Source organism: Malurus melanocephalus, unplaced genomic scaffold (genome assembly GCF_030028575.1).
Source record: "Malurus melanocephalus ecotype Western Australia unplaced genomic scaffold, MMel_1.1 scaffold_192, whole genome shotgun sequence".
NCBI classification, from domain to species: domain Eukaryota; kingdom Metazoa; phylum Chordata; class Aves; order Passeriformes; family Maluridae; genus Malurus; species Malurus melanocephalus.
The window spans coordinates 300488-313044 of NW_026623424.1; the positions used below are offsets into that span (position 1 = coordinate 300488).

Here is a 12557-nt window from a genome sequence, read left to right on the forward strand (position 1 = left end):
AATCTTCAACCAGTAGTCCTCTGGAGAGAACAAACTGCTTTCTGAAGAATAAATTAAGCATTCAATTAAACTCTACAACAGGTACCTACTGTTCTTACACACTGTGGGGGAAATATATTCAATGATATTATTACAATCCTCTGCCAACAACTCCAATAAATCAAATCAAATTAAAAAATTCTCTCCTCAGTTCAAGCAAAATGTTCAATATAACTAACACGTAGATTTAAGAAGGGAGAAAAAAAATTAAATATCCAGAATATTGGCATTATATCAGTCCCTGATTCCCCAGTTGAAGGATCAAGTCAGCAGACACATCCATTTCTGTAAAGATCTGTATGTGCATCAGGTCTTCTCTGATTCTCCACTTCCTGGAATAACAAATGCATGTATTAAAAATTCTGAGGTATTTCTAAATACCAAATGATATGGCTTTAAAGAATTCATTTGTCCCCAYTGATGAAGCATTTCATTCAGGTTAAATGACTCTGTTTACAAAAAAGCTTCAGGATTTATTATATTTGCATGATAACTCATCAACTACACTTTGGCTTGAAGGAATATAAGCACAGAAGTTAATTAACTCTAATTTTCAAACTGCCAAGAGCTGTTATAGGTTCAAGAGTTTTATCTACGTATGAGCATGACCTAGATAAAAAAAMCAAAAAAGGTACTGCTTCCAGACCACTGAGCCTATTACTAAAATTAATTGAGCAATATTGACTTGGATATWCTAATCACCTAGAAAAGTTAATGGCAACAGTAGGCTCTAAAAATACAAATTCCTTTTACTTCCCATTAAAACATTGACCATGGTGAGTTATTAAACAGCATATGCATCTCTAGCTTTGATGMAGTTTAAGTAAATATTATGTTAGACAGTAGCTACCATGCTGAAAGGAGTTCTCCAGGTACATTCTCTCAACAAGGTAAAACGAATGGAAGGAAACAAAACAGTGAAACAATTGTTACATTTTTTACCTGATTTATTAAGACTGTTTATGGATAAACTAGTAAGGATAAAAGAAAAAAGCAAAACCATAAGATATGTCCATGAGCATAAATCAGAAAAATACTTCATATACTAATAGGAAATAAAACATTTAAACACAATACCATGATATAAACTTTCAATGCTTAAAAAACAGAGGTGTAAATTTGAATTTAACATCTCCTTTTTATGGCTATGTATCAGACTATTTTTCTTTGCTTCTAAACCAAAACATGCTGAAGCCCTTAACATTATTAAAAAGGGTCAAAGCCCTTTTGAACTGTAATGCTTTTTTAATAAGATGTTATGAAGTGTTTTCATGCAGGCAAATCATTACTRCAGGCAAAATCCTTTTCCACACTAAGACCATTTTAACTGCCAAAACAAAGATTTGCAAYAAGGAATGGCTGCAAGTACAAACAACACATAATTTATAGTAAGTTTTCCTGAAAGAAAGCAAACATTATTTCAGAACACCAAGGAATTGATCTAACATTATTAGAATGATTAAACACTACTTGTGTAGGCATTCCAAGATTGTGACCACAGTTCAAATTTAACAATGCTATTAAATATCTATAATGTACAGGTAATGGATATATACACACCTTTTTCTCTGGGTAGATCCCCTGCTTTCTTGCCCTACCAGTGCTGTGATCAATCTAACAAGAGAGAGCATTGCTAAAACGGCGTCTCAAATCAAAATCACAGCATTCTACTCCTARCTGCAGTTAGCAGCATCTCCAAAATGTGTAAAACCCTGTAAAACAAAGCTGTGAGATAGCAGGTGAGGATGGCTTCCTGCTTGGAACAGCTCTCCAAGYTGAGCTGCCACATTTGGTATGGGATTTCAGTAATTGTTTCATCCTGCAGGAACCTCTGTAAGCTGCTCTCAGTTGGAAATCACTTCCACCCAGTGCCATTTGTCGTGTCTATTCAGAGAATCTGCGCTSCAGTTGGCAGCCAAAGTAACTGGCAACAAGAATACTGTTGGCTTCAACACTTCCTAAGTTTTCCACCCAGGAAATATCAACAGAGGAACGTGCACAAGATTTACTCCAGGTTTATCAGAACACACATTTCACTTMTTCAGCCAATGCAAAAGGTGTCACGCAGATTTCTTAAAAATCATGGCATAAGCAGAGTTTCTTGTGATTTATTCCAGTGTAAATACATCACTCAGACCCTTTTCCTGCAAATAGTAAGGTGAAGGACAAGCTGTTACTCCCTCAGTTAAGTATTTTCTCCTTCAATGAGTAAGGATCTATTGCTTGACCAGTGAACAGGAAATCTGCTTGTTTTTTAGCACAGACCTAYGAGGACACCAAAACCTCTGAATTCCCATCAAGCCTGGGTTTCAGTGTAGACCAGCATGGATGGGAGAATGTTTTACAGCCATGMAGGATCCTGAAACAACTGGGAGGCCCAAGTTCATGCATTAACTACATTAGGCACAGCAGAAAGTGTTTAAGGTCAAAACAGAATTGCCAGATGCCTTAAATTATATCCAACCCCAAGAATTATCTGACCTGAGCTGCACACATCCTGAACCCATTCCCTTGGGGAATTCTCTGCCCCTAGAACACTACAAGCCACCATGCAGCATCTTGATTGAGAACAAGAATCCAGCCAAAAAAAACCTGCAATTGAGATGTCAAGATTAAGGAGATTTTGGTGGGAGTCTTCTTACATCGTGGATTTAATCACAGCCATTAAGCCAGTACAATTACATGTCAGTAGGTGTGATAATTGTCAGATGGAGCGGGGGAAACAGAAGGAGAGATCACAGATAAAAATTACAGCTTGGGTGCTCTGCTAGATTGATAAAAATATGTAGGATTGAACACAGAAATATGTTCCAAAGATGACCCGGGCAAAGACAAAGACATGCCTTGAAGGCTTGGCAGCTAATTTTCAAGAGTGAATAAACTGTCTTTGAGCAAAGATTATTTTTTTTTAGATTCTTATCAAGAAGTGATATTGTGGCAGATATTAGTAACTCACAAAATCATCCTAYATTTACATGGAAAGTGTTCCAAATATTGTACTTCAGTTTAAAACCCTTCAGTTCGACATGCACACTCAGATAAAGAGGTTGGTCCTCTGTGCAGATCATAAATGTGATGCTACAACACACATTGGTTTAGAAAATATCCTTCAGCTGACAATGTACAAATGTAAATACACAGACAAAGGCTGCAACATTTGAAAGAAAGCTTTTTGAAAGGCCTTTTAGGCATTCATACAAGTTTAGAAGGGGATAAAATGTTTAAAAGTATTAATTCACATAACAGAGTCACMGAATGAAGAATAGTCCWTTTRGAACAAAAAAAAAAARYACATCACTGAAAAAAAGAAATCATCATTGTTATGAAATTGCAACTCCTTTTGTTTGGTGCAAGCCTTATSAGAAAGAGTCTAAAATCTCTGAATGTTGAAGCAGAAACCTTTGTATGTGGGAAATTACATAAAGGTGATTAAAAACAGAGAAGAGGATTGCTGAGGTGAAAGGCAGGCATAGAAAATAAAAAGATAATCCACTAGATTTTTTGGTGTTTGCCACATTCATGAATTTCAAGCCATTCCAAAAACTGATGAAATATATAATTGCCTACTCCAGAATAAAGAGACGCCTTTTTAGTTTTCTCTTACATTAATCATTTCAGTTAATCTATTTACACACGTGACCTTTYAGGACAAACGTATTTGCTGCAAATTGAAATTTCAGGTCCCGCAAAAATAAAAAAAAAAAATCATTTGCCCATCTCCTATTTGGTTTGTTTGGTGATTTWAAATCTGGTGAGATGAGTGGTTTTGCTTTTTTTAATTAGTTATTTGGAGGTGCTTTTTAAAAATTCGTTTGGTTTTCTTAGAGTTATTTTTTTCTCTCAGCTTCAGAGTTGAATGTCTTGCTCCATTCTGGTTGCTCACAGACCCTGTGATCCCTGCATTTGTTTCACTATAAGGAGACACTCATACAATCCTGGAGGCAGAAAGCAATTAAAACATCATGATCAAAAGTATAAACTCCATGATCAAAAGTGTAAACTTTCCAAGCAGTCTCACTGCTGGCTTCTTCATGAAAGAATATTAGAGTTACAATTAGTGTTACATTCTTTAAAAAGAAAAAAAAAAATTAATAGGCTCAAAGCCTACTCATGAAGAGAACAATTTCARTACTCAAGCTACCAGAGAACAAAGGGTTTAAAATCTCTCTGTCACATTTCTCATTTAGGCAGTTTATAATTCAGTACAGCACTTCTGGATTAGCACACTTGCACCCAAAAAATCATTCATATGTGTTCCATTCCTGGAAACACCACCAAAACAAAAACATTTCTTATTCCCAGTTGAAACACAAATCTTACAACGTTTTTACCCCCGTATGGACAAGAGCCAGAGGAGCCCAAATTTCTCTTCCATTTTAATCACAAGTTTGTACTGGACAGGACAGCAGGAGGACTTGTTCAATCAACAGAAAATTCAGAAAATTTCTGAAAACTCCAATAATTTAAACTTCTATTTTTTTTTTTTTTTTTTTTTTACATTTCATATTTCTAGCCATAACTGCACAAAATATAAATCACTCTTTGATGTATCTACAGCTGCTCCTGCATGCCATGATCAACCAAATGCTCCTCTATAATCACACCTACTAACTCTTGACACTCTAGGAAAAAAATACAAGAGGTTATAATGATGTATTTTACCCAACGTGACTATGTAGATAATTAGTTCACCATTTAATTAAATTAAATAGCCTATTTCTTACTATTTAAGCCCTTTATTTAGTTTAAAGACAARTATATTGATGTGCAGATATATTCTAAAAATCCAGAAACTGAGTTGCTTTCTGGATAAAATAAAGAAAGAAGAAAAGTGTTCATAATAATACTGACAGATTTCCTAATAATTGATGGAGAATTATGGTGGTTAAAGATACAACAAGAATTGTTAATCTGGAGAAACAAAGGAAGATGCTGTGAAAGATGAGGTGAGAAGGAAAAGGTAGAAAAAAAAGTGAGATCCAGTACGAAGGGCAGGAAAGAAAAAAAGAGGAAAGGGGTCTGCAATGCACTTGCTGTAATGGACCAAATGCAATCTCATCCCAGGCTGGTGATATTCAGGATCACTGGAGTTTAGCAAAAGTGAWTTAAAACCATTGGAACACGCTTGTGTTATTTAGGAGCATCTTTCAGCTCCTTTTTGCCTAGCTCCCAAAAGCCCCAGTGYGGGATAAATCACATCTTCTTAGGAATATTTCTGCTCTGAAGGACACTGTCATCTGTTCCTCTGTGGGAATTAGACTTCATTACCAGACCTGGAGGGCATGCTGCAAGGCACTTCCAGCTACACAGCCAGCTGGGCAGATTTGGGATTTGATCAAGGTGAGCTCAGGAGGTGGGAAAACAGCCACTGAYTGGTGGAGTTCTGTCTGTTTCTGTAATTTGTTTCAGCCATAATGAAGATCTGGAAAACAGTTTTGTGCAAGTGAATCACAGACACTCGTCCTGCTGAAAAATCTTTATAGAACTGAGCAGGGTATTTTCTTTAAGCTTCAAGTTTCTGTGTAATTACAAACCATTCATAAGGTTTTATASGAAAGTACAGAACTACAGGCAGACTAAAGCATGAGGATGTAGAGTCCAGCAAATCACCAAATTGTTTTATTTTTTTTTTTTTTTAGCAATGAAATCAGCTCTAAGAGATCAAGTCAAGTATTGAGTGTGACTTGTCAGGATAACATTAGCTATTAGAATGAAAAMTTTGCCAGTTTTAATAAACCATCAATGTTCAGCAAAACTTTACACTCAAAAGGAACAAATCTGTGGCGCKCAGAACTGCAGATATTACTAGGCTACTACATCAGAAAAAGGGATTTAAAAGCAGAAGAGTAATTGGCATCACATGCTGAGCATTGATCACTAGCATCCACTACACTTCTCCAAAACTTAATGAAAGTAGAAGTTTCCAAGAAGAACACCCAATTTATCCCATCAGCACACAGAAAAACAATCACACAATGATAAAACACTGGTGAGAGCATGAACAGTTAGGTTCTGGCTTGGAAAAGGAAAGMAACAGCCTTCATCTACAGAGAGGTTTTTGAAACATTTTAAAAATRTTTGTTTCATTCATAAAAGACGACCGAACCCAGACTCAGGCATCTATAAATTCTACATGTACACCTTTACTAAAACAGCAAAAGCTGGAAGAAATTTTGGTTCTTCCTTCCTTACAGACCTTTATAAATCCAAGTATTAGGTCAAYTCCCATTTAACATTTGTATTACATRGAGAACTATGTCYTGCAAATTWACCAAAACCTTTCTCAAARGAACAAATGTGCTTATTCATAACAGCAAGATTGGACAACTGCTTGCAAATCACTTGTCTTACAGAATATTTTACTCAGTTTTCATTTAATTTATACTTATTTTGGAGATTTAATCTGRTGACAAGTTTTAATTAGGCAAAATGAACAATTAGAGGTCACGTTTAAAATTCAATTTCTAGATTGGAAAAATAGTATCTTTTCAACAGTTTCTGTCATTTAGAAAGAACACTGTGCAAACAACTTCCATCAGACCAAAAAGAAATTAGCAAAACACTGTCTCAGAAAAATTCAGGAGGCTTAAGTGAAAAAGTATTAATATCCTGTTTTTAAAGCTCTGCTTCTGTCTTGTCAAACAATAAAACAATACTCTGATCCACAATTTATTATGTTTAATAAAGCAGCCTGAAGTTTAAGAACATCACAACCTGACAGTCCCACAAAATGTCCCTGGATTCTGGAAGTTAAAAACCCCTTGATCTCGTTCATATTTCACTATCACCAATAAGCAGGACACAGTCCACTCTCATGGCTCCCTTGTCATTCTGGGTTTTATTTTGTTTATTAAAACTGAATGCCTTATTAAGACACCAAAAAGTAAGAAATTAGCTAGAGAAAATATTGAAAAAAAAAGAGAAAGACACTCTTTAATATCTATGTCAAAGCTTTATACAGACATGTTACATCTCTTGGGACAGTGGTTTTAAAATTTACTTTCCTTTCCTAAGTCTACATGTTCCTTGTAAAATCATCATGGAGTGTATATCTCATTACAGCTCATGATACAAGTTATACTCTCCCAGTAAACCTGGGGAAAAGCAAATATACCCCAAAGAACAGCAAAGTAATCAAATCTGACATTAAGAGAAAACTCATCATTTAAAAAAAAATCTAATAATGGCTCCTAGCACTTTTTAATAAAAGATACTCAACAGCAGCATCTTGAGGAACATGACTTGTTTTAATTATTTATTGAGAGTTGATGGTTTATTTGAAAGAAAATGCAATTATGTCCTGACACTTTAATCACTATCCGTTTGTTTTGTTTAGCTGGTACTGCTAAGAGGAAAGTTACCTTCCTATGAAAATTCTGACATTTCAATAATTGGTTTTGCAACATTTCCAGAGACTGAAAGTATTGCTGTTATTAAAAATGTGTAAAAATTTGAGCTGTGATATCATTAAGATTGATGGCCAACATACCAATAACCCAAACCTCAAATAGATCAAATTTCTTTTTTTCTTTCCATATATAGGCTTTGGGCAACAAAATTTCCACTGGCACAAAAAATGGAAATCAAGAGCAGCCCCTTAACAAACTCATTCAAATCAATCCATTAACYAGAGGAAAAGAAATTAAGGAAAAATAATCAAAGACTAGCAAACCAAAGGCTCATAGGTTGGAAAAGAACTCTGCCCCACTGAAATAAAAGGGAATTTTGCTAAATTTAGCCATTAGGTTAGAGATTTGTTTGCCAATTGGTGGTCAAAAACAAGAAAAATAAATGACACTCTCAAAAACACCGTGCCAAGCTTTGGCTGGGTTCAGTATTTAAAGCATTTCAGAAAATTCAGTAAGACATTCAGCTGAATTAATACTCACAAAGTGAAGTCATTCAGCAGAGATTCTAACATTGTTTATCCATAATCCCATGATGAGCCTGTCARCCATCCTTCAGGGAGCTCTACACACGCAGCTGTATGAGTGGAAGAGGAGASGAAAGGAAAACACAGTGARCTAWGGAACCATAAAATTACAAGATTTTTAGGCTSATTTCAGCACCCATAAAACTGCACTTTCATCCTTTGTGTCCAGGGACTTCAAACACTCTAAACCATTCAAATGAGAGATGGTTACCAGGTCACTTAGAAGTGACCTGAATGTGTCTCGGCCACCAGCGAGCCCAYGGGTCACACCACAATTTTCTGTGGGTGATGCTCTCACTTAGTACACCTCTGAATGGTTACAGAGATCCTGGTCAGCAGAAAGGAAGCTGAGCAGAGGGTCCCTTCCATGACCTTGGAAGAGAAAAAAAAAGTTTTCAGGGTCAACTGAAGCACATAAAGGGCCGTGACCCTTAAGAACAAACTTCCTTTTCTGCCTTATCTCACCACATCCTTGTACAGTTCAGCCAAACGTTAAAACACCTAAACTTCATCTGTACCAGACCCTTGTTATTTAGCTTTCAGTTATTAAATCTTTTAGTTGTTAAAGGCTTACCCAGGTCAAGCAACAGAGTAAAAAGCAATCAGGAGCTGCRGGAAATTGGATGGTCCAGGTGCTCAAACAAAGCCTGGCTTCCTAAAAGCAGGCAGAGTTTGAAGAGTCAACAGGAACATCAAATACAGCTAAATGGAGAGTGATTTTAAGTTCTCTTTGWGGGATTTGGAGATTAGCAAGGAAAACACAAATCTGTGAAACTGTCAATGGCAGAGCCCATCCATGACAATCCAAATTGTGTGAACCATTCAAGGGCAACCCATTTAAAAATCACTCACCTCGTATTAGAGGAGCAGTAGGTATTTTGAAGAGAAAGATACACTTGCTCAAATTATTCCCCACAGTGCATAAGTATCTCACTTTGTACCCTCAGAGCTTTCCAAGAGTCACAGTTTGTAAATGATGCTGAGAACTCTGCCCTTTACTTCCTGCAAGGGAAAAACCTGAAAAAGAGCCGAGCATGTGCAGAATCCAAATAAGTGCAGTCACAAAATTAGACCCTACAAGAAACCATCAATAAGTTATAGAAACAGGACCTGACAAAACTGTTAAATACAAATCTACCACCTCTTTTTTTGGAAGGAAGGCCCTTCTCAGATTATAATGTAAACTTCTCAAACCACTGTTATCTCTGGGTCACATTTGAGTCCTGAATCACAGGAATCTCTGCTTGCAGTTCCATCAGTCTTCCGGGAGGAAACAAAATCAAAACTAAACAAAGAAATAAAAGTGACAATAAAAAAATCACCAAACTACTCCTCCAAAAAACAAAAACCAATACAAAAAAAAATCCACTACACAGGAAGGGAAGTCCTTCAAAAAAACCTGGCACCTTTTTCAACATTAAATGTACCATATGCCTAATTTAGGAAGTTAATCCCCCTTTATTAGCCAAGAGACAGCACATGTTTTCCCATAARGACATAATGCACAAATACACCCTTATGTGTCCACCATCCTACACCTCATTTGCTTGCAAACAACTTGTTCAGCCAAATTACAGAATTCCACTAATTTCTAGTCTTCATGCAAATAAGATTTTCTTAGCACATGCACTGAGTTCATTCGAAACATGTTTAGCTAGTAAACTTCATAAATTACAAAGTTATTCTTAAAGTTACGATAGCCTAGGGGTAGATGGCTTTCAACAGAAGTTTAGCCATTCCTTTTTTGTGAAAAAGGCAAAAATCTCCCATAGCACAAATCACAGCCACCCTTTGCACTRGCAAACATGAAATATACTGCATGTCTTCACGGAAATCCCAGGGAAGAGGGAGCAGGAAATCAAAATGTGATTTTTTTTTATCCTACTTATTTATTCACATAAACCCTGTACCAACAGACTTATCTAAATCTGGTATAAGGTTTAATTTATCCTTTAGCTTCACTTTTTCATTCCAGCTTTTCATTTTTGAAGAAAACTTTTTGAAGAAAACTTTATAATCTGCTTTATTGATTTTATTAGACAATACAGTCCCAGGTGGAAGTCATGTATTACCATCTCTTTTTTAGGATTTCCAGGCCACCAGTTCTTGATGTGACACAGTGATCTCAGAAGACAACATACAGAGCAGTAAAACAAAATATCCTGACATTGGAAAGGCAGACATGTTCTAAACCAAATATTGTTATGGTGCTATGCCTATTGTAAACCACTACATCCAACAGCAATAAATATTGATAGGTACCCATTCCCCTGACTTAGATGAAAGTTTCTCATAAAAGTTTATTTCCTCTGTTTGCTAATGCACCAAGACATGAAAACTGTTTTGGTTTTTTTTTCCCAGCTGCATAGGGTGAAATATCTGGGTCATTCACCTCCATGCTGTTCCTTAATTACATAGCTCTTSATGCTCTCATGGAAAAAATACATTCAAATATACTGAGTACACTGCTCAAAAAATATCACTGATGAACTCCTGTGGAAAGGTTATCCAATCTGAGTGAAACTTTAATTTAAAACACAGATCAGAATAACAGGTAGACACATGGATGTCTGCTAAAACAGGATAAGCCATATGGTTCTCTGTTTAAACATGGTTTTGGTTTCAATACTCTCGTGATATGAAGTATGCCATTAATTTATTAATTTTACCAATTATTTTTTATATTCATTATCTTCTAATACAGTAAATAACACAGATTAGCATATTTACAACATGAAATGATAAAATTGTTAAGTGAATGCAAAGTGTAGAAATTGTACAAAATGGGTAATGTGCAGAAAATGTACAAAACATTTAAGAATTGAATTCAGTGATCCTTGTGGGTGCCTTCCAATTTAGAATAATCTGTGGTTCTGTGTAAAAAGGCAAACTGAGAAGAAAATATGTATTTGTACAGCTATCAACATTTTAAATGTCTGAAATACTACCACCAATTTCTATKAACTGCTCTGTTCCAAAGACACAAAAAAGCTCTGAGAAGCAAAGTTCCCCACTCAACTCCTTCTGCATCAGTTTTTTGCTTTTTTTTTTTTTAACACGACAGCACTAGCACCAGTGAAGCAATGGTATCATATCATATCAYCAGTGAAGCAATGAAAAAATCAAGATACTGATCACTACCAGAAATGGAACACAGTCAGAATCTTATATCCAGCCATAAATTTCTTAAAATTTAAAGTTTGCTACTTAACAGYGTGATCCAGAGCTATATCTGTAATGCTTTTGGTGCAGTTCAAAGCCAAAGAAGTATAAGACCTTTYTTCTAGATGTATTTCAAAGCTAGCCCAAGCTGACAGAAGCCTTGAGAGATCAGTATTTCTTTTCCTTTTCTCTTTTTAATCAGTATGATAATTATTTCAGTCTGTCATGTTTAACAGATTATTTCACTGCAGTTGTCAAACRCTTTTTTAAAATATATTCTTCACATATGGAGTGAAGATTTTTTTTATCTTCCCCAAATTCAACTTATATAGAAATCTAAAGAGAAGGTGTGTTTTCACACTGAATTTAGCTTTTTTAAATGCACCTGTATTTTTCTGTAGGAAGCATCTGGAACCTTCTTTCCAATCTTGGTAATTCCAAGATTCATGCAGAAAAAAATCCAGAAAATGAAAACAAATTCTCCTGTCGCAGTCGTTTAGTTTCCTTTCGATTTAAATGAAAACATAACCAACAGTATTTCTGTAGCCAGCAGCCTGATTTGCTGTCATAAAAAGCACTCTTCTTGGCCTAATCACCTTATATTGATAAAGGGCCACAAAAATATGGTGCCCTTAAAACAACAAAGACTGGGAATTGCCTTTACAAGCCTTAGTCTTTAAAAATAACCTAAATCCTATCCTACATATTATACTAAATAAAAGACAACTACCATTAGGCTTTTAGAGCACAAAGAAAAGAACATGCAGATCTGGAATGCAACACAGGTATTTTACAGTGAACAAATGTTATCTGGAACTTAGAAAATCTAGGAAGCAGGACAGGAGCACAGGCCTTCCTGCTTGCAAATAAACATCCTCACACCCAGCCAAGGCTGCTTCTTGGGGCATTCTTTACTTATAATAGTCTGTTCTGCTCTTTAATTATCTTCCCCCTTGCTGAAAGTCTTATCCTAGTATATGAGAAAACCTAAATAATGACCCCTTCAATCACCACTTTACAATTTACTTAACTCTGTAAAATAATGGGTTGCATTAAAGGGATCTAACACACAACTTGCTTTTTTTTCTTTTTAAATTAATAGTGATCCTGAGATCTCACATTTAAATTGATTTGCACAAAATCAGATCACAATTTTAAGTTAGACATGCATATATGTATATAATTACAGTAATACTCTACAGACTCAAAAGAAWTATTTTTCTGAGAGAAGTAATTCCAAGGACAAGGCACAGACATAAGATTTCTCCATTTTGAGAATTGCTATATAGAAGTTTTAGCTGTGACAGATATTGCTACGTCCTCTATATGCCAAGACCTCAACAGACAGCAAAATTGCATCCTCTCCCCACCTCAAGTTTCACTCTTACTTGCTGTAAGTGTTTTCCCACATCAAACAACTATT

General features: G+C 35.6%; 1 long non-coding RNA gene across 1 annotated transcript; it reads right to left on the bottom strand.

Moving 5' to 3' along the window:
- Positions 1–4776: 4776 nt before the first annotated feature.
- LOC130577743 (uncharacterized) lies at positions 4777–9151 on the bottom strand. Its single transcript, XR_008965803.1, has 3 exons — positions 8547–9151; positions 7929–8022; positions 4777–5461 (listed from the first exon to the last, which is right to left on the bottom strand). It is a non-coding gene; the product is annotated as an uncharacterized LOC130577743 (long non-coding RNA).
- Between the last annotated feature and the right edge of the window lie 3406 nt (positions 9152–12557).